Here is a 22,639-nt window from a genome sequence, read left to right on the forward strand (position 1 = left end):
CACTGGCCCTGGATTTGAGCAATGTGTTTCTGATTCAAGTCGCTGCATCCACCTCATTACAAGAACTACAGACCCAGTATTCAATTTGTCAGCCCAGACATTACAGCCTCTGAACTTGTTTAGAAAACACTCTACAAAAATTAAATTACACTTTTGCCATCTTCCTCCCAGTCCCTAGGAAGAGGGAGGGGGGAAAAAGAACAGCTTAAAATTCTTTGTGTGTTCATTTTTGGTTGTGATGCTAGAAACTGAAACGGTTTCCAGCTGGGAAGCCACATTCATTCAATGAGAATTTATTGTTTATTTCATTTTTTTTCTTCCCCGTCTCTGTTATTGTATGGTAAACATCCTTCTTTCCAAGCCTTTCTCTGAGTCTAGAGAATGCTTAATTCAAGTTTCAGAGTTACACCTGTTTACTATTAGTTGTTGTCCATTATTTTAATTCTCCGCCTATTGTGTGCGCTCTGGAAATGTACGTAAATCAATGTCTTCATTCAGAGATGAGACCCTGAGTGGCATTTCATAAGTGAAATCGGTATTATCCACAGAAAGCGTAATGAAGGCTCCCAATGAATAACCCTTGATTATCAGGTGCACACATCCTAGGCATGGGAGAAGTGGGATAATTACGAGGGAAGCTTAGGTTGACAAACGGCAGATTTCACACAGGGTCCGTGCTGAGTGATTGGATTGGAGAAAGAGGATGCTTCAAAAAGTGCTCTCTGCAGATTGAATAGGAATGAGACATTTGGTGGAAAAAATATTTTTAAGAACTTGCGTTTAGCTAGAAAAAGAAAAAAAAAGATGATAGATTAGAAGAGAGTATCTTAGAAGAGCCAGCAGCCGTGTTTCATTTCTGCCTTTCCCTGGTGCCTGAGGAAAGCTACTTTCCCGTTCTGGGCTTCAGTTTCCTCATCTAGAAAATGGAGACATTAGACAAAATGGGAAGTTTTGAATGCTGTGGATAAGGTCACTTATCTTGGCAGTGTACTTTCCAGGGTTGTGCACATTGTCAGAGCTAGCTCAGTGTTGGGAGGCTCTGAAGGAAAGTATACGAGAGAAGAGACATTAGACTGACTACCAAAATGAAGGTCTACAGAGCCGTTGTTCTGATCTCGTTGTATGCCCGAGAAATCTGGATAGTATGCCAACGCCATGCCAGGAAACTGAATTGATTCCATTTGAATTGTCTTTAGAAGATTCTGAGGATCAGCTGGCAGGATAAGGTACCAAGATACTGAGGTCCTTCTTCAAACTAAACTCCCAAGCATTCAAACTCTGCTTCAGAGAGCGCAACTCTCTGTTGATTGAATGCAAAAGGTACGCTTGCCAAAAAGGCTATTTTATGTTGAACTCACACAGAGCAAGCATTCACATGGTGGTCAGAAGAACGGATACGAGGACACTCTCAAGGTTTCTCTTAAAAAACTGTGGAACTGATTGTGTGACAAGGGAGTCACTGGCACAGAACAGCTCAACATGGTGTGCCTGTGAGTTAAGCAGAATTGAAATAGCTCAATGGAAATGTGAGATGCACAAATTTAGAGAATCCACTCAAAATGTTCACATGGACTATTTGTGTTGAACCTATGGTAGAACATTCTGAGCTTATATTGGTCTAATCAGCCACAGTCAGACACACTGAAACTTGACTAACATAGTGATGCCATTTTGGTGCTCTTGGAGAATGAAGGACAACAACCAACCAATTTAAATCAGCACTGTGGTACAATGAAAAATACAATGGAAAGGCTGCAGAATCAGAAGGTGCAATTCCACATTCTGCTTCTAATGTTTACCACCTGTGTGTCCTCAAGCAAGTCATTGATATTAAAAATAACAGCGAGTATTTATAGAGCACTTGGTGTTTTGCAGGAAGCTTTACATAGGTCATTTCTATCTATTTGCTTGTCAACCCTGGGAGGTAGCTGCTATTATTACTCCCATTTTATAGATGGACAAACTGAATCTGAGAGAAGCTAAATGTCTTGCCTGGGGTCACACAACTAATATCTGTCTGGTGTGGAATTTGAACTTAGGTTATTCTAAGTTCAGTGTTTTAGCTACTATGCAACTTTGCTGCTTAACTAAACTATTCTGGTCTTCTGTTTTCTCATCTGTAAAATGATGAGGTTGAATTACATGATCTCTGATGAGATCCAGCCCCAGATTTTCTGTGTGACCCTGGACAAATCATATCTCTGATTTTCAGTTTCCTCATCTTTAAAATGGGGGTATTGGACAAAGTGATCTCTAGGTCCTAGCTCTAAGGATCTACAAACCTTCTCCAAATAACTGTACTCTGATGTGTTGTCATGGTATGAAGAAATAACCCTGTGTTCTTAAAGTTGTTGTTGGAGCTGGTCTAATCTATCATGTTGGAAAGACTAGGAGAAAAGTCCCAGCTTCACCCTGAGTCTATTTTCCAAGGACTAGCCTAGCCAACAGGAAGAGCCCAACCACCAGTAGGCTAGCCCCTGGGTGAGGAATGCTTCGTCTATGATGACTCAAAGAAAAATATAAAATGGTCCTAGGTCCTGTGTGGTCCCCTCCTACATCTGCAGTTTTGGTAGCATTGTACCAAAAAGGGGGCTACAGTATTTTGAGAAGAATCGCACAGTATTTTGGCCCCTTGTCAATATGATCTCAATTCTTAATTAATGGTATTCTAAGTATAAGATCTTTGACAGAGATGGACAGGTGATGTATTGTTGGAGAGACTAAATATTGATTTTGACATTTTGAAAAGAGACAAAAAAAGCTGAATTACCTGAAGTTGTTCCTTCTTTCTTTCTTTCCTTCCTTCCTTCCTATGTATTTTTATGTTTGAGGGAGTTTCCTAATCAAGATGACTATTTAAGTCACATACAGTTTTAAAAAAAGAAATTTGAACTGAGATTCACAGAGAGTCAAGAGTTTCAGAGTAGTTGGTTGACTTGATTCAACTGAATGACAAATAACCAGCTGTTTGACTGTATGAATAGAATTATCTTTGTACCATCTTAAGTGTATGGGCATAGCCTGAGGTAGTGCATATCAGGACAGAGTATCTGGGCTGGCCATTGTGAGAACAGCTGAAGGATATATTCCTAGAATCCTGTTTAGTGTGATGTGTGGCATCTGACACTCATGGGTGGGTGGTGCACACCCAGAATGCCATCCCCATTGCTTCTGTGCAAGATGGTCTGGACCGAATCAGTTAGGATGAATGTTGGATTGAAAAAGTCATTTGTGAACATTGACTTTCCTTCTGATTCTCTAAGACAGCTTACACCTGGGTGTCTGGAGAAGATGTGTGTTCTTTGTTGCCTTTTGGGGGTTCACATTGTTTTTCGTCATGTCATCTCAGCTTGTGTGTATATCTATGTATGTATTATAGATGCACAATATAGTCTTATATCCATATATATGTATATATATATATACATATATATATATATATAATTATGTATGTGATAGAACCAATTACATATCCATGAAGAGTATGGCTTTGGTATCCTTTATTAGCCAATCCCCAGCCTTAATCATGACCTGTATGTATAACTCAAAGCTTACTAAGTCTTATAATCTTTGTACCTTTCACATAAAAAAAAAATCCTTTGAATTCTGTTGATACCTTTTGTTTTCCACATCACAATCATTCCTGGGTATACATTCCCTCTCTCTCTCCTAAAATTATCCTTTTCACATTATGGGAGTTAGGAGCACAGTGTCCCTATGATCTGGCAAATTTGTGTAATTTTTTTTTTGTCCTCTCTTTGTGTCAGAGAAGAAGTCTGAATTCTTCTGGTATTAAAAGATAAACCATGTTGACATCATACAATAGTATACAGATATGTTATGTATTTCTGTGTTTCTAATCTTTTTCAATGTTATCTGCTCCTTTGTGTATCATTTGTGGCTTCTGCAATACTTACAAGAATTCCCACTTACTTTCTTATGACAACCTGCTGTATACTGAAAACATGATGGGAAAAGTTGGGATATGGACGGGATAACTGTACTTCCCTTGCCTAAGTCAGAATTGAACCCTCTCTTGCCATAAAATATAATAGGTAATTTAAATAAAAATGTGGGGTCCAAGTACTTTGTCTGTTAATATAGGTCACATGCTGTCCTAGGAGTCCCTGGTCTCTATTGAGGGAGGGTGTGGTTCATTTTGCCTTCTCTGGTACCATAACTGGTTTTGTTTTTAAAATTTACTCGGAACTGAGCATTCTTTTTGGGATCTTTTCAGTTGGATTGTGAGGACAACATGAGATAACACATTGGGATCTTTTCAGTTGGATTGTGAGGACAACATGAGATAACACATTGGGATCTTTTCAGTTGGATTGTGAGGACAACATGAGATAACACATTGGGATCTTTTCAGTTGGATTGTGAGGACAACATGAGATAACACATGGAAACCTTAAAACTCCACATCAATGTTAGCTACTATTATTTGGCACGTTGTTTTGTGTATTTAACTTCAATTATTTTGTACAAATCTTCAAATACATCTTGAACTTTTTCACACTGTTATTTCTTACTACATAACAACATTCTCTCACATTTATCATTATCATCACCACAGCTAAGAGTTAGGTGGTGCTCTGAGGTCCACAAAGCATTTTCTCTGTATCATCCGACTTGATATGGTGTCCTTCAAAGACCAGCTACCTCCCAATCTAGACACACCCTCTTTGCTTCTAGTTTGTTGCTGTCACAAATATCCACCCTTCCATATGAAGCTCAAAGGTGCTGAAAGCTTTGGTCTTAGCAGAAATTGAATTCAGGTCTTCCTGACTCCAGGCTCAGTGCTCCATCTGTCCCAGTGCCACCTCGCTGCATAATTGGTATGATGGATGGATCAATGGATGGAAAGGCATTTGTTAACAACAACAAATATTGTATGCACAACAGGAGTTTCTTTAACAGATGAGGTAACTGAGTCATTAGATGGTGGATATGACTTGACTGAGCAAATATAACCCATAAGACCAGCCTACTACATTGTCTTAAACTTAGTTTTGTGCCTGGTGTATTTATCCCCCTGAGCAGAATAGAAACATCAGTGGCATTTGTGTGTGTGTGTGCGTGTGTGTGTATGCGTGTATGTGTGCATGTGTGATCACAGCAGTCAATTCTTTTGTGTTGTGAGTATGGAAGGAAGGCACAAGAGAGACTCTTTGACATAGATCAAAATATTGTCTATCCTTTTGCTCCCAAACCTGGTTTATCTCGTATTTGATGTTTGCTGAATACTTTCTTTCAACGTGACATGAAACATTATTTTGGATTTTCAGTGGAGTATAATATTTCATTCTTACAAGTGTTTTCTTTTATCTGTGCTTGGCTTAAAGACAAGCTACATGCCTGTTCTTATGTCCCTTGATTAGAGAGAGGAGCTGGGTCTCAGACAGAACCTTCTAGAAAGCACCTTGAAGTAGATGGTCTTCCCAGGTGTGTGTTTCGTCATTTGCTTTCTCAAACTTGTCCCTCTTCCTAACATCTCTATTTCTTTTTGTGTTAGCACTTGCATCATTTTTTCAGGCACACAGGCTCAGGATCTGGGAATCATCTTTGACTCATTCCCTTGGGAGCATGTGTGGGGAAGAAAACATTCCTGTTTCCATCTCCAGTTTTCCATACTCTCACTCATTGTAGGAGAGCCTATTGGAACAAAAACTTAAGGATACCCTTCTTCTCCAATCTTTTTTTCACATTCTCTCTTATATTTCTTCTGGTCTGGAAAATACCCGTTTCTCTTGCTGCAGGAGGGAAGCCAGAAACCAATGGTCCCTTCAGGTGTGCTTTCCCTTACCAAGGTGATGGGCCAAAACCCTCAAAGACCCCAGCTCTTCAGAGTGGACATGATTACTATTCTAACTGGATGATTAGGTATTATTAACATAATCTTTAAGTAAGGTGGAGGACCACCATGCCTTGTCATCTGCACTGTATCCACACTCTTCAGGCACCTACGCACTGCTGTCCTACTAGTTGATGCACCCTGAAGAACCGTGAGCCTTGTTGTACACCCTTTTGTGGAACCTTTAGAAATCTCGGGCCTTGCCTATCTGTCCTGGAGCTGAATTCTTTAGGTCTCCTCTTCTCCAGTTACAGTGTGAACTTTCTTGAGAGCAAGTAATATCTTTTTTATTCATATCCCCAGATCTTAGCAAAGTGCTTGGCACATTTGTTGTTATTAATACATGCCTTTTTGTTCATCCATCCATTCATCCAACCTTCAAACATGCCAATTAAGTAGCTAGGTGGCACAGTGGACAGAACCCTGGGCCTGGAGTCAGGAAGACCTGAATTCAAATCTGACCTCAGATACTTATTAGCTGAGTGACTCTAAGCAAGTCACTTAACCTCTGTTTGCCTTAGTTTCTTCAGCTAGAAAATGTGGATAATAATATTGCCTATTTTGTAAGTTTATTGTGAGGATTAAATAAGATAATAGTTGCAAAGTGCCTAGGGCAGTGCCTGTCTCATAGTAAACATTATATATACTTATTCCCTTCTCCCCAATCAATGGTCATTTCTCTTAATTCTTTCTCCACAACATCTCCTTGAAACTCACATGGTGCTTTAGTTCTACCTACCTTGTTGTACTTACAACCTTCTATTTGTGGTTGTGGTTATTTGTTTTCTGGATTTTCCTCAACCGTTCTAGACTAGTAAGCTCCAAGAAGGAAAGGAGGCCATTCTGTTGACCTTTGTACCTCTAGAGATAGATAGAATACAGGGTCATGTGTTTTTTTTTGGCCACAGAAGCATTCCAAAGTTATCTAAAAAGTTATGGAGGAAGGTTCCATCTCTACTGCTGCTTAGCCTTGCCTTTGAATACCCTTCCCCATGTTGGGATGGGTCCTTTCCTCACTTTGACTCTTAGAATATCTTGGTTCCTTCAAATCTTAGTGTATTCACATAAAGCCTTTCCCAAACCTCCTTGCCTGATAACACCAGAACCTACAGTTTTCTCAACCCAAATCACCTTGTATTCATTCTTTCCATATCCTTTAAATGCTTTTTTAAAGCTCTATTTATTTTCCCTCCAATTATATTTATTTATTTGTTTTCAATTTTCAACAATCACTTTCATAAGTTTAAAATTTTCTCCCTCTCTCTCTACTCTCCCTCCCCAAGATGGCATGCAATCTTGTATGGATTCTATACATACATTCTTATTAAACACATTTTCACATTAGTCATGTTGTGTAGAAGAATTTAAAAGAATGGGAGAAGCCATGAGCAAAACTAAACAAAACCAAACCTAACAAAAGAGAAAATAGTCACTTTTTTCTGCATTCCAACTCCATAACTGTTTCTCTGGATGTGGATGGCATTTTGCATCATGAGTCCTTTGGAAACGTTTTAGGTCCTTGCATTGCTGTGAAAGGCTAAGTCTATCAAAAACAGTCCTGGCATACCGTGGCTTTTATTGTGTATGATGTTCTCCTGGTTCTGCTCATTTGACTCAGCATCCGTTCATATAAGTTCATATAACGTTCCACGTTTTTCTAAAGTCTGCCTATTCATCATTTCTTATAGCACAATAGTATTCCATTACATTCATATACCACAAATTGTTCAGCCACTCCCCAATTGATGGACATCCCTTCTATTTCCAGTTCTTAGTCACCAAAAAAGAACTGCTATAAATATTTTTGTGCATATGGCTCCTTTTCCCACCACAAATGCTTTTTAATGTATATATTGTATCCCTAGACACAACATAAACTCCATGAGTGTTCTTCTTTGTATAACCCAGAGGAGACACTTCATAAAATGCCTGTTCATTCAAAGCTTGCTTGATTGCAGGGAGTATCCACCCAACAAAGTTCCAGAAGCCTAGAGTACTGAAATATGGTGACCTTGGTCTTCATTCTCCTCTATTCTGCCTTTGAGGATTCGAACTGAAACAGTAATAACTCAACAGATAAAAACAGCTAACATCCACGGATGTGGGTTGAGGAGGACATTCCTTCAAGGTTAATTTCCTGGTTTTCATCATTCCTCCAACTGTTAGTCTCCCTTTCACTCTCCCAATCACTGCCATATTTATTATGAATACATCCCGTACTCACTTCTCTGTGAGCATGCTGCATTCCTGTAGTAGAACAGGAATTCTTGGCAGGAAGACACTGTGTATTTGTACCTCTCATGTCCAACACAGTGCCTTCTCCATGGTTCCTATTTGTTGATGAGCAACTGACTGGAACCTTAACCCAACTATTCTCAAAGGGTGTGTATGGCTAGTGAACTGAAAACACCCCACTGCACACACACGACTCTTCCATAGAGAATCTTTCACTGCAAAGAATAAAACTGTACTGTGAGAAATGCAAGTTTAAGAACCAACATCTTAATCCTATCCAACAGTCCTGAAATATGTAATCTTTTTGGTCAAAGAGGGCCTGGTTGGGAGATTATTCGTCACCACATCAGGGAAAGCTATTCAAAATTCATTTAATTATAATAACAGGGACCTCCTCCCCTGCCCCCCATCATTTCTATTACTAGGTATTCATTTATTCAATCCCTTACCCTAAAACTTGAAAATTCAGGGAATCTAAGGCCATGATTTCTGAGTTTTAAAATCTGCTTTTATCTAAGGCAGGATACTGCCACATTCACCTTATTCTATGTGTATTTATAAAAACACTCTGAACAGTGCCCAGTCCAGGAATTGCTCAGTAATTACCCTTTTAATGGGATACATAGTAGAGTCTAGAGAGTGTTGGATCTGCCATCAAGGATCTGGGTTCAAATCCCGACTTTGCTACCTGCTACTTGTGTTACATTGGTTAATTCAGTTCCCTCTCTGGACCTGATTCCTCATTTACAAAAGGAGTCACAAGATGACCTCTATTGACCCTTCCAGTGCTAAACCCATGATGCTTTGTTCTGATGTTGTATGATTTAGAAGCACAGAGAAACTGGTTAGGGATCTAGAATTTAGAAAGTAGATCATAAGCCCATTGAGGACAAGGACTGTATCACTTCTGAATTTCTAACCTATAAACCTGACGCAGAGCCTGGACCATAGTTGGTGCCCAAGAAGTAACCTGGTGTAGGTATCAGATAGAGCGTTGGACTTCGTTTGAATGCTGCTTCAAACATATACTAGCTGGGTGCCCTGGGCTACATGAAACCTTTCTGAGTCTCATTTTCCCTTATCTGTAAAATGAGGACGGCAAGGTGGTGCAGTGAATAGAGCACTGGTTCTGGATTCAGGAAGATTTGAGTTCTAATCTAGCGTCAGACACTTCCTAGCTGTGTGACCTGAATAAGTCACTTCACCCAATTTGCCTCAATTTCCTCATATGTCAAATGAACTGGAGAAGGAAATGGCAAATTGCTCCAGTATCTCTGCCCAGAAAACCTCAAATGGGGTCATGGAGAATTGGGAATGACTGAACAACCGAAAAATGATAGGGTTGGTTTCAATAACCTCTATGATCTCTTCCAGATCAAAATCTATGAACTTCTGCTTTTAATAAATGTTTATTGATTCATTGATGATGAGTGTGATACAGAAATGTCTGATATTACTGCTTCAGAACAACATATAACACATTTTATTTTGTGCACTATTTAACTACATGTGTGATGTTTCATATGCCGTGTGGAGGGGGAAAGGAAGGTGACATTCCCACCTGCATCCTCTGGAGTGTCCAAATTTGTAGAACAGTGCATCGACTATACTTCTGAAGTCTGGCAAGTCGGCTTTGCCAACTTTTCAATCTTCTAATTTCATTTAAGTGCAGGTAACACTTACAAAAAATCAAATAATATGAAGTTGCCTAAGATGGAGGGGGCTGCAGATCCTGGAAATGCTGGGCAGTTGGTGGATGTGGATCTCCTTTGAGATTCTAGATGTCAAACTCTGTTACTTGGTTTATTGCTTTACTGTATTTCAAATTGTATTACATTAGATCACGCCATTCCAGAATATGCAGTGAGCCTAAACATGTCAGGTAATGGGCAAGCACAAGGCCTGGCTGCCAAGATGAATTAGCTTTGAACAGTTTGGCATAAAGTAATCCCAGGTGTTGAGGAATGGGGGTGGGGGACAGCAGTGTGGGTGTATATGGGAGAGAAGGGTGCTCCGTTCAGAGCACAGACCAAAGAAGGATTGGAAAATTGACGCATCTAGTTTACAAAGACCTTTCCATGGTTTGTCGTTAATAGAGCTGTCAAGAATTCAATAAGAGAAAGTAGTGATAGGTGGAAATGACCATTTCATTTATCTGGGAGGGCTGCATCGTTAGAACAAGCTGGTCATGGCCAGATTTATTGGCTTTGCCAAATAAACACAGTGAGGGTAAAACGATCTGGGAATGGAATAGATTTGCTTCTCTATCCTATGTGGCTTTTTGGCTAACGGGGGAAAAAGACATTTACCTTAATGATTTTCTATGCTCTACACATCATGCTACATGCAGAAACATCCTTAAGCTTTTTCAGAGTGCTTTTTCCCCTATTCAGATTTACATCTATATTAAAAGCTGCAAATAACATGCATTTTAAACATGTAGCTGTGATAATGGTCGTTGAAATGCTTGTGGTGTCAGCAGAAGTGAACATGTCTAATGAAAACTACAGACATCAGTTGTCGCTAACAATGTTCTCTTGAAGCTTTCTGTTCCAGAATCAGTCTACCTCATCTCCCTAATGGCCTGACCAGGGGCCTTGGCTACACATCTTCAGAGTCTTGTTCTTGAACTTGTTTCCTTTCATCTGGTTGGTTGGGAGTGTTGAGGCTTGGGTTTGCCCTTCCTCTCTCTCTCTTACTCTGTTTCTGTCTTTCTCTTCCTCTCTATCTACCTCTCCCTTCCCATCTCTCTTTGTCTCTCTCCCTCAGTTTCTCTCTTTCCTATTTTTAATATAATTTATTTAATTTCAGTTTTCAACACTCACTTCCACAAGATTTTGAATTCCAAATTTCTCCCCATTTCTCCTCTCCCCCTACTCCAGGACTGCATGCACCCCAACCATCCCTTTCCCCAATCTACCCTCCCTTCTATCATGCCCCCCTTTCTCCAATTTCCTCTCCTCTTTCTTCCTGTACCGCAAGATAGATTTCTATACCCTATTGCCTGTACAACTTATTTCCCAAGTGCATGCAAAAACAATTTTTTACATTACTTTTTTAAAGCTTTTAGTTCCACATTCTCTCCCTTCCTCCCTCCACACCTACCCTCATTGAGAAAGCAAGCGATTTGATATAGGTCACACATGTAGTCATGCAAAACATTTCCTTAGCAGTTATGCTGCTAAAGATTAACAACATTTTCCTCTGTCCTGTCCTGACCTCCATTTACTCCCTTCTCTCCCTTGACTTGTCCTCTCACAATAGTGTTTTCTTCTGATGACTCCTTTCCCCAATTTACTGTCCCTTCTATTATCTTCTTTTTCCTATCTCCTTCCATCTTGCCTTCCTGCAGGGTAAAATAGATTTCCATACCCAATTGAGTGTGTGTTATTTCCTCCTTAAGCCAAATTGTAAAATCTTTCTTGCCTCTTTTATGTGAGATGCTTCACTCCATTCTACCTCTCACTTTCTCGTTCTCTCAGTACATTCCTCTCAACACTTAATTTTATTTTTTAGATATCCTCCCTTCATAGTTCACTCTGTGCCCTTTCTCTCTCTGTACACACACACATACATGTATGTACACATAGATATGCTTACACATATATAATACACACATATACATATATGTACATATAGATATACCTACACATATATAATACACACATATACAGATACATACATATGCACGTGTGTGCCCATGCATGTGCACACATACACATATGTATGTATATTCCCTTTAACTACCCAAATATGGAGAAAGGTCTCATAAGTTATAAATATCATCTTTCCATGTAGGAATGTAAGAGTTCAACTTTAATGAATCCCTTTTAGATTCTTTTTCCTGTTTACCTTTTCATGTTTCTCTTGATTCTTGTACCTGAAAGTCAAATTTTCTATTCACCTCTGGTCTTTTCAACAAGAATGCTTAGAAGTTCTCTATTTCATTGAAATTCCATTTTTTCCCTGAAGTATTATACTCACTTTTGCTGGATAAGTGGTTCTTGGTTTTAATCCTAGATCCTTTGATATGTGGAATATCATACTCTAAGCCTTTTGATACCTTAGTGTAGAAGCTGCTAAATCCTGTTTTATCCTGATTATGATTCTTTAATACTTGAATTCTTTCTTTCTGACTACTTGAAATATTTTCTTCTTGACCTAGGTACTCTGAAATTTGGCTACAATATTCCTAGGAGTTTTCCTTTTGGCATTTCTTTCATGAGGTGATAGGTGGATTCTTTCCATTTCTATTTTACCCTCTGATTCTAGACTATCAGGGCAGTTTTCCTTGATAATTTCTTGAAAGATGATGTCTAAGATCTTTTTTTGATCATGGTTCTCAGGTAGACCAATAATTTTTAAATTGTTTCTCCTGGATCTATTTTTCAGGTCAGTTGTTTTTCCAATGAGATATTTCACATTGTCCTCCATTTTTTCATTCTTTTAATTTTGTTTTATAATTTCTTGATTTCTCATAAAGTCAATAGCTTCCATTTTCTTCATTCTAATTTTGATGTAGCTATTTTCTTCAGTGAGCTTTTGGATCTCCTTTTCTATTTGGCTAATGCTGCTTTTTGAGGCATTCTTTCCCTCATTGGCCTTTGGACCTCTTTTGCCATTTGGGCTAGTTTATTTTTAATGATGTTAATTTCTTCAGTATGTTTAAGTCTCCTTTAGCAAGCTATTGATTTGTTTTTCATGTTTTTCTTGCATGGCTCTCATTTTTCTTCCTAATTTTTCCTCTAATTTTCCTACTTGATTTTCAAAATCCTTTTTGAGCTCTTCCATGGCCTGAGACTATTTCGTATTTTTCTTGGAAGTTTTGGATGTAGGACCCTTGACCTTGATGTGTTCCTTTGATTGTATGCTTTGATCTTCCTCTGGTTGAATGCTTTGATCTGCCCATCAGAAAGTAACCTTCTATAGTCTTATTTCCACTCCCCTTTAGGTGATTTCCCCAGCCAATTATTTGACCTCTGATCTCCTTGTTAAGTAGAGGATGCACTACCCCAAATTTCAGTGGGTTTGTGCAGCTGCTTTCAGAGATATCTCCAGAGACCTGTAAATTCTCAGCTTCTCCAAAGTCGTATGATTAAAGGAGAGGTATTCACTCCCCTTCTGACCTGCACTCTGATCTGCAAGCAAGCACAAACACTTTTTTATTCCCTGGATCTGCTAGTAGTTTTCCTTCTACACAGGAACCACCAGTTCTGCCATGCCAGTACTCCTCATTGTCCCAGGGCTGCCACCCAGGACTGTGACTCAGATCAGCCACTGTATTCCCCCACTGTCTATAAGCCAAGAGCTCCAAAAGTAGCAGGTTGCTGCAGCAGTGGTTACTGCCCTGGGGCAGGAGCTGGGACTACGGTCAGATCTATTCCTCTCTCACCCAGGTGAGAGAGCTTTCCCACTAACCTTTGAAGCTGTGTTTGGCATTTGTGAGTTGAGAAATCTGGAAACCACAGTTCAGTGATTCAGTGACCTGAGGCTTGCTTCAGTCCAGTCTGTGCGGTATACTGCCCACACTGGGCTGTGCTCCTCTCTGAGCCTAGTGTAATAGACCCCTCCTGTCAGCCTTCCACATTGTTTTGAGCTGGAAATCTGTTTCACTCTGTCATTTTGTATCTTCTGCTGCTCCAGAATTTGTTTAGAGTGATTTTTCATGGGTATTTTGAGGGGTTTGGGTGGAGGGCTCAGTCAAGTCCCTGCTTTTACTCCACCATCTTGACTTTGCCCCCAAGTTTCTCTCTTTTTCTTTCACTATCTCTCTCTAACTTTCTCTCTCTTCCTATCTACCACCCCCGCTTTCCACCTCTGTCTCATTGTATCTTTCCAAGTCTCTGTTTTTGTCTCTGTCTCTCTCTCTGTGCCTTTCTATCTCTCTCCCCTTCCTTCCTTCTTTCTTTCCTTCCTTCCTCCCTTCCTTCCTTTTTTCCTTGTTGGTCATGACAGCTGTGTCCTCTTGGCTCTATTCCCAATCTCTTCTCTACCTGAAACCAGGAGAACAAAAATCTTTTCTTCAAAATCCAAACTCTTCCATTCCTCCCTAATGATGGCATAGTAAGTCCTTCTGGGCTGAGGGCAGTTGCTGACTGTTAAATCATTACTTTTTTCTTTTAAAAAATAACTTTGTGTCTTATATTTTTACTATTCAGAATTCTATATTCATTATATAGGAGCTAGACATTTCTCCCAATTGTCTAATCAGTGAGTCAAATAAGTGGCATAATTGAAAGATTGATAAGCCTGGAACTGGAAAGATCTCAAAACCTGACCTCAGACATTTATGAAGTATGCGGCCCTGGACAAATCACTTAATCTCTTTCTGTCTCAGTTTCTTCTTCTGTAAAATGGAAATAACTATAGTGTCTTCCTCCCAGGATTGTTGTGGGAATCATATGAGATGATGCCCATATGGTACTTTGCAAATCTTTAAATGCTAGGCAAATGTTAGTGATTATTATCAACGTACTGGGTCTCAACAGATTTGAAGTTTGGAAAGGTTTGTATAATATGATGGAAGATATGGCCATAGGGTTCAGGGAACATCTCCTTTTTTTTTTTTTTTTGATATTGTTGCAGATCACAGTCCCTCTAAACCTTATTAGTGGGTTACAAGGAGTGCTAAGTTAGAAAGATCCATCACCCTGAGAATCATCTGATACTTTTCTTGTCACAGTAAATGTAGCCTGAGAGTGAGGCCAAGTATGGCCCAAGACTGGTGCACCACAGTGATCTGGCTGATGGCAGATGTGAGAGAACTCATGCCTTCCTGCCCTGTATACTAGAGTAGAAGGGTACTAAACCATGAGGCCAACTCCTGGGGATCCATTTACTATACATCAATCAATGAGCATTCATTAAGTGCCTACTATGCACTCACAGATTGTTTTTTGTCCTTCATCCTTGAAGAGGACCAATGACATCAAGAAGAAAATGTTATGACCTGCAAGAGAATTGTATCTAAGTGAGGCATGGCTGGGCAAAGTCACCAGCCTCACTTTCTCCTCCAGAGCCATCTGGGTCCAGTGGTCAGATATAGATCAGGATAACTGGAGATGGTTCTGGATGCAGTGGGAGACTTTGACTGAGAGTTTGACTGAGGCAATGCCCATCCTGTGATTAAGCCTAAGTAAAAATGAGGCAAAGAATGGTATCTTTTACCTAGTAAAAAAATAAAAATAAAATCAATCTGGGAAGGGAAGACTCTCAGGGTTTCTGGTCAAAACAGAAACAATTACTCTGAAGAGAGGAAGCCCAAAAGGAAATAGTTTGAGCTTTTCTTTCCATCACAGGAGACTATGTATACATATCAAAATGATGATAATTAGCATTTAAATAGTTCTTTAAATTTTGCAGACTGCATTACATATCAAATTCTATCCAGGTACTTCTTAGTCACATGATCTCGGACAAGTTACTTAATATTTTTCAGCCTTAGTTTCTTCATCTATAAAATGAGAGCTATAAGAGCACCTACTTCACAGGCTTGTTGTGAGAGGCATGGATGAATAGCTTGGGTAAGGGAGCTTCCCGTCCCCTTAATCCATGGTTTTGTGACTTGGATCCATGAAAAAGACCCTTTCACACACACATACACATATACACACATATGTGTATGTATATATAGATATATCATATACTCATTTGTATATCTACAAATGTATATTTATACACACATACATATACATATATACACAGATATGCACATATGCTATATAAAGGCTAGCTATAATTATTATCTATGATTTTCACAGTAACTATATAAGGTAGATATTGTTATTTTCCCCATTATACAGTTGAATAAACTAGGGAGGTCTTAGGAAGATTTCAAAGATCATCTGACAGGTTAAGATATCAAACACTGAGGTCCTTTCTGTAGCTGAACTGCCAAGCATTCAAATTCTGTTTCAGAAAGTGCAGTTCCAATGGGCTGGCCATGCAGCCTGAATGCCAAACATATATTTGACTGCCTACCATGGCATCTCCACATCAAAGAAGGCACTGTGCTCCACGAGCAAAGCAGAATCGCAGTAGTACTAAGGGAATGTGAGATGTGCAGATCTAGAGAGATCTCCACCCCAAATGTTCAAATGAACTATTTGTGCCTGACCTGTGGCAGAACCTTCCAAGCTCCTTTTGGTCTGATTAGTCACAGCTGGACACACTGTACCTTGACCCCAACATCGTGATGTCATGGGTCTTCTTTCGATAAAGAATGAACAACAGCTCCTCCTCCTCAGCGTCTATCTTCCTCCCTCCCTTGACCTGTCTCTTCTGTGTCCTTGGGAACCTTCATCATAATCTCTTTTTAGCTCTTGCAGCTCAGGAAAACAACCCAGACTTTCTCTGGAAGAAACCTCTTCACCCCTCCCCAGAGCAGAAGGTTCTCACACATGGGGTAAGGATGAGGAATAAGACAATTCTTTGTCCTCCTTGATACTCTGAGATCCTTGGCAAGCAAGTTGCTTAATCTCTGTTTGCCTCAGTTTTATCAACTGTAAAATGGGGAGGATAATAGCAAATTGTTTCCAGTGTTATTGTGAGGATCAAATGAGTTATTATTTGTAAAGTGCCTAGAACTGTGCCTGGATCCTGGTAGGTGCTTAATAAATGCTTGTTTCCTTCCTTCCTCCCTCCCTCCCTCCCTCCCTCCCTCCCTCCCTCCCTCCACCTTCTTTTGTGAAGATCAATTGAGATGTTTGCAAAGCATTTTCCAGATCATAAAGTAGTCAATCTGTTGGAATGTGGCAATCTACTTTGTATATTTGTTACAAAGATTTGGTTTTCTTCTTTTTTAAAGTGAGGAGGGTAGGAAGGAGAGAAAATAAATGCTTTTTAATGGAAAAAATCTAATTTTGAAGGAGTAAAAGGAAATAGGAGTGTTGGGAGGGGGCAAAGTAGAGTTCAATTCCAAGCACAAGAAATCCTGAAGCAAAGGAGCTGAGGTCTACTTAGGGAGCAAGGGTGAAATCCAGTTTGTCTAGAATGCAGAGAATGTGGAAGGGAGAAAAGTGAGAGCAGACTGAGAGGGAAAAGGTGATCTCAGTGGCAGAGGGTCTTGAATATTGAGCAAAGGACTTTGAATTTTAGTTCACAGGCAGTTGGGAGCCCAGCACTTGACCAGACTGATGCATAAGGGACATGTATAGCAACAATGAAAAGGATGGAATGGAAAGGCATCACTGGAACAAAGACTCATGGACTCAGAAGTTATCTAGTCTAACATCTTCTATTACAGAAGAGGAAACTGAAGCCAAGGGAAAGTAAATTGCTAGTTTAGGGTCACCTAGATAGTCAGTGTCTGAGACAAGACTTTGAACTCAAGTCTTCCTGACTTTGAATCTGGCACTCTATCTAATAAGTGGAGGGGGAAAGTCCAATCAGGAGGCTTTAACAGTAGTTCAGGAAATAGACAAAAAAGGATAAATACATGTGAGAGATACTGCAGAAGTTGGCTTCATCCAATTTTTACCACTGAATAGCTGTATGACCTTGGGCAAGTCACGCAACCTCCTGATCCTAAGTTTTCTCCTTTGTTAGATGGGTGGATTGAACTAAGTGCCTTCAGAGGTCCCTTCTGGTGAAAATCCATGATCTGAAACATTGAATGTGTGTATATATTATTATTGTTGTTTTTATATGTGGGAAGGCATAGGGCATATAGTTGTATCCTTTTAGTCTGGGCTTTGAGACCATGCACACAAAATCAGGGAAAGGCTGCCAATGTTACCATTGCAAAAAATTGGTTAGGAAGGATGTAATAAGCTCCCCCTCTGGCCACTGAGTCTCAGTGGTTTCACACAAATCAGATTTGCAAATGAACTGGACTGTTGTTTATTTAGGGCTAAGTGAAAAGAGCCCTGGCATTTCAGCTCTTGTCACATTGGTCGGCAGCGTCCAATTTTCGAGGTTTAGGATGTGTCTGGAATGGTTTGGTTGAAGCTTGTCTAAGGCAGGGGCATGGATGACTAGTTCAGTTAAGGGGGCTTCCAGTCCCCTTAATCCATGTTTTTGTGACTTGGATCCATGAAAAGGACCCTTTCACTTTGAGGACTCTCAACTCCCTTTCCACTGGGTTTATCCTGGCAAGTATTTCACCTTCTCTCACCTCTACTTTTTCTTCTTCCATATAAACTTTTAGTGCAGTTGTTTATGTCATGAGATCCTAGATTTAGAGGTGAAAAGGACCATGGAGGTTTTGGAATATGATTCCACCATTTTACAGATGAAGAAACTGAAGCAAATAGAGGCTGAGTGACTTGCCCAGGCTCACACTGCTAGAAAGTATCGAAGGTGGGATTTGAGTTAGGTCTTCCTGACTCAAAGTCCAGTCTTTATCCACTATACCATAATAGTATCTAGCTGTTATATAGCGTGCTAAAGTTTGCAAAACATTACAAACAAGCAACTCTGGGAGGTAGGTGCTATCATGACCCTTATTTTACAGATGAGGAAACTGAGGCAGACTGAGGCTGATGGGTGTCTAAGGCAGGATTTAAAGTTGGATCTCCTTGACTCCACTGCACCACCCAGCTGCCTGTACCATGATGCTTTGATTATATCTTTCATAAGGAAACCAGTATGATACTGTGGAGTCAAAGGACTTGCGTTCAAATTCTGCCTCTTTCACTGTTTGATCTTGGGCAACTCACTTTACTTCCTCTTACATGTTGCATCCCTTCCAAAGACTGTAAGATCCTTGGGGAAAGGGAATGCAGCCCAGACCCTGGTATATAGCAGGTTTTTCATAAATGCTTGTTGACTGAGTCACCCCTCCACACCTCTGGACTGAGTGGGTTGGACAAGATGACCTCTGAAGTCCCTTTCTCCTCTAAATCAATGAGCCTCGGGTGGCCATTGTACATGGTTATTCTGAATTCAGTGTCTTGGTGCTTTAATTGTAACTAAGCATATGCTATCAAAGTAGAACTCTCCTTCCCTTTACCTTCTTAGAGGAAGGTAATGATGATAATAATATTCTTTCTTCTTCCATTTCCTTCTCCCCCTCATTTCTCTCCTTTCTCTCTTCCCCTCCCTCCCTTTCTCTTCCCCTCTCCTCCCCTCCTCTTTCCTGTCCTCTTCTTTCCTCTCCTGCCTTCTTCTTCCCTCCCCAGTCTTTCCCTGTCCTCTCCCAGCATTCAGTTTTTTCTCTTGTCCTCTCTCCCTTCCCCAGCTTCCTCTTCTCCTCTTCACCCTCTTCTCTTCCCTTATCCCCTTCTTTCCCCTTTCCTCCTCTGAACTGTCTCTTTTCCCTTCTCTTCCCTCTCCTTCCCTTTTCTCCTCCTCTTCCCCCTTTCTCTTCCCCCCCTGCTCTCTTCTTTTCCTCTACCCTGCCCTCTCCTTTTCTCTCTCCTTCCCTCTCCTTTCTTTTTGTCTCTCTTTCAAATAAGAAAATTTCCTTTTAAATTACGCAGATTGCCCCAGTGAAAGCATACATGGAGACCCAAAGGGAAACAGCTTCTTGTCCTTGGAGTGATGGCGTTGTAACTTCCTCAGAGGTATCTGCATCTCTTGTCTCACAAGCCTGGGGCTTTCTTTTCCCTAAACCCTAACACTCAGATGACATGACAAGCTACTCCTGGACTTCCCTGTTCACTGGCTATTGCCTTCACCTTGACAAAGTCTGAGTGCAGTATTTGGTGTTCGATAAACATACCAGCATTTTTTGGAGTAATGACGCTATCTGGATAAGCCTCAATTCTCTTTCTCTGTGTGTTTTCGCACAGATTCAATGGATCCAAATTGACCCTGTGCTTCCAAGTTCTCCTCCCAGGAAGCAGTGACGTGCTCAGGGATACTGCCAGGCTTTGCTCAGAGCAGCTTGGGATCTGGTTGCCCTTTGGAGTCTGCTCCAACTCAGTTTTATTACTACTGGGAAGCCCCCTTTTTTAAAAAGGGGGAAATGAAAAAAAGGAAAGGATGTTAACAATCATTGAGTTTATTCCAATTTTACAGATGAGGTCACTAATGTCCTTGAATACTGAATGATTTGGCCAAGATCATACAGGTCAGAGGTGAGAATGAGAATCCAGATCTCATTGGCTCATGAAACTTGAGCTTGAAGGGGCCTTAGAGGTCACTTCATCCACCCAATTTATTTTATAGATGAGGAAACTGAGGCACAGGGAAATAAAGTGACTTATCCATGGTCTCACAAATAGTAAACATCAGAGCTGGAATGGGAAACATAGGTGGTATGAATCAGAGATGAGATCTGAACCTGTGTCCTTTACCTCTAAAGCTAATGCTCTACACCCATTCAATATTGTATCAGGGATACTCTTTTCCAGCCTAAAGAATTATTCTTACTTGGGTCAGGATGAAGAAATGCATGTTGAAGATTAAATACCTTCTGTCTGAGGAATCCAGTGAAAATGGCCCCGAGTCCCTGTTTCTAAGACATAGTTCTCCCCACTAATGACTTTTCAGAATGGAGAGTTGGTCATTGGTGAGTCTTCACATACCCTTTTACCCACTCTCTCAAGATACAGAGAAATGGAACTGTAGCCATTTGAATCTTGTATTCGTGGGCATACATCTTTTTTTAAAATGGAGGAAGCAAGAAAATGCATTTCATTTGTCACTGGTCATGCTGTAATGGCAGGTAATTAGAAACTTTAATCAATGTGTATTGCACAGCATGACTCTCATGTAAAAAAGGAGTATTGCTGAAAAAAAGTTACAAATAAAAATGAAAATTAGGGCTGTGAAGCATCGATAATGAAGTGTATTACTGATCTCTGGTATTCCTTTCACCAACTTCTTGTGTGTATCAAATTCTTTTCCTCCACACCTCTCTGAATTTCCATCTTCACATCATTTTCATTTACTTGTTTGCCCTTCATATCTCAAAAGTCACTGATCCAAGTTTTATGGGCGAATAAAGGGCCAGAATACAAGGTGCTCATTTTCTGGCCACTTAGTGTCTTCTCCCTGACCCCACTGTCTTCCCTGGCAGGTGAGAAAGTCTGAAGCCTTCTTTCTAGAGAAATACATTCTCCTCCATTCAGGGACAATCTGTGTTCCAGAGACACCTGAAAAGAGTGAAAAATTCCATCACAAAATACTTTGGACAGTGGTCCAGATTTCTCTCCCAAACTTCATTTATCAACATTCCTTCAAACCTTTCAATCATTTCAGAGGGAAAGACTCTTTTAGAGGTGAATCTGCCTTTATAGAATCTACTTTTCTCTTTCAGCAAGGAAGCTGTTCCCTAATCTGTCTACAGGAATCAGAAGCCAGGTGACTCCCGGGATGGAATTTGGAGGAGATGTTGATTTCAAACATACATTCTGTCCTCATGTATGACCCTGTGTAGTTCACTCTACATTTCTGGACCTCAGTTTTCCCATCTTTAGTATGAGGGGTGTTGGACTAGATATCCCTGAAGTCTTAGCTACAGATCTGTGGTCTGTGATCTTCCTGTGTCTCAGTTTACTTATTCTAAAGTTGTATTATCTATCCTTGAATTTAGTTAAGGTTTGTGAACTTTTTTAAAAAAATATTCTACTGACGGAATTTCCCAATAATTGAATTTCTTTATAATTGTATATATTTTACTTGTGCCTTAAAAAATTGCGTTCTTAGAAGGGATCCATAGACTTCGTCAGACTGCCATGATACAGTAAAAGACGAGAACCCTTGCTCGAAAGTCTCATCCACCTCCCAATTGGAGTCTATAGGTTATTTTGATACAGAAACTATCCCCAGAATTGACAAACCATAGAACTTTAGAACACAAAGGGACCTTAGAGGTTATCTAGCTGAATCCCTACACATCACAGGGGAGAAAACGGGCTCAGAAGTGAAGTGACTTGTTTAAGGTCACAAAACTAGTTATTGATGGAATTGAAACCAGAGACCTAGTCTCTTGACCCCAAGTCCAAGGCTTTCCCCTTCTGCCCATCACACCATTGTGCTGAAAATGAGAATACTAAATACTGGGAACTGTGCAATCTTAGCGTTATTGCCTCTCTTTCTGAGGTCATCAAGCATTTATTAATCACCTATTATATACCAGGCTTTCATTGTGCACTTTGGCAATTAAAAAAAATAAACCCAAAACACCCTCACCAGAAGGAAGGACAGAGAAAATTGTTTTACTTTCCAGAGGAAGCCAAATGATTGATTTAAGAGACAACCTTGAGATAGCTATCAGTAAAAGAAGGTGCCTGTTTGTGGATGCTGAAGGTCAATGAGCTTAGCAAGCTGAGGCTTAGCTGGACGTTAGCAGCAGGTGGGGAAGGAAATTTTTTATTCTGATACTACTAAGGCCATATGTGTTTCAGGAAGGGGACCCTGAATGAGTGGCTCCCGTGGATAGTGGTGAGATTTCATTTTCTGGAGTCTTGCCGAAGTTTGAGACTTTCTTTCCTACTTTGTATCTAAGTGGCAGAGTGACTAGTGTTGCTCTTGAAATCAGGAAGACGTGGGCTTGAATCTGACCTTAGACATTCACTGTGTGACTCTGGGAAAGTCATTTCATCTCTTCAGCCTTAATTTCCTCATGTGTAAAATGGGGATAATGATAACAGCTACTCC

The 22,639-nt window shown here is 40.2% G+C and overlaps 1 long non-coding RNA gene across 1 annotated transcript in view; it reads left to right on the forward strand.

Annotated features, from left to right (window-relative positions):
* The first annotated feature begins 16,373 nt into the window (after positions 1-16,373).
* LOC140525085 (uncharacterized) overlaps positions 16,374-22,639 on the forward strand; it is a 91,015-nt gene continuing 84,749 nt past the window's right edge. The window contains exon 1 of the long non-coding RNA XR_011973924.1: positions 16,374-16,496. This is a non-coding gene — a long non-coding RNA (uncharacterized lncRNA). The remainder of the gene's footprint in view (positions 16,497-22,639) is intronic.

Source organism: Notamacropus eugenii, chromosome 2 (genome assembly GCF_028372415.1).
Source record: "Notamacropus eugenii isolate mMacEug1 chromosome 2, mMacEug1.pri_v2, whole genome shotgun sequence".
NCBI classification, from domain to species: Eukaryota; Metazoa; Chordata; class Mammalia; order Diprotodontia; family Macropodidae; genus Notamacropus; species Notamacropus eugenii.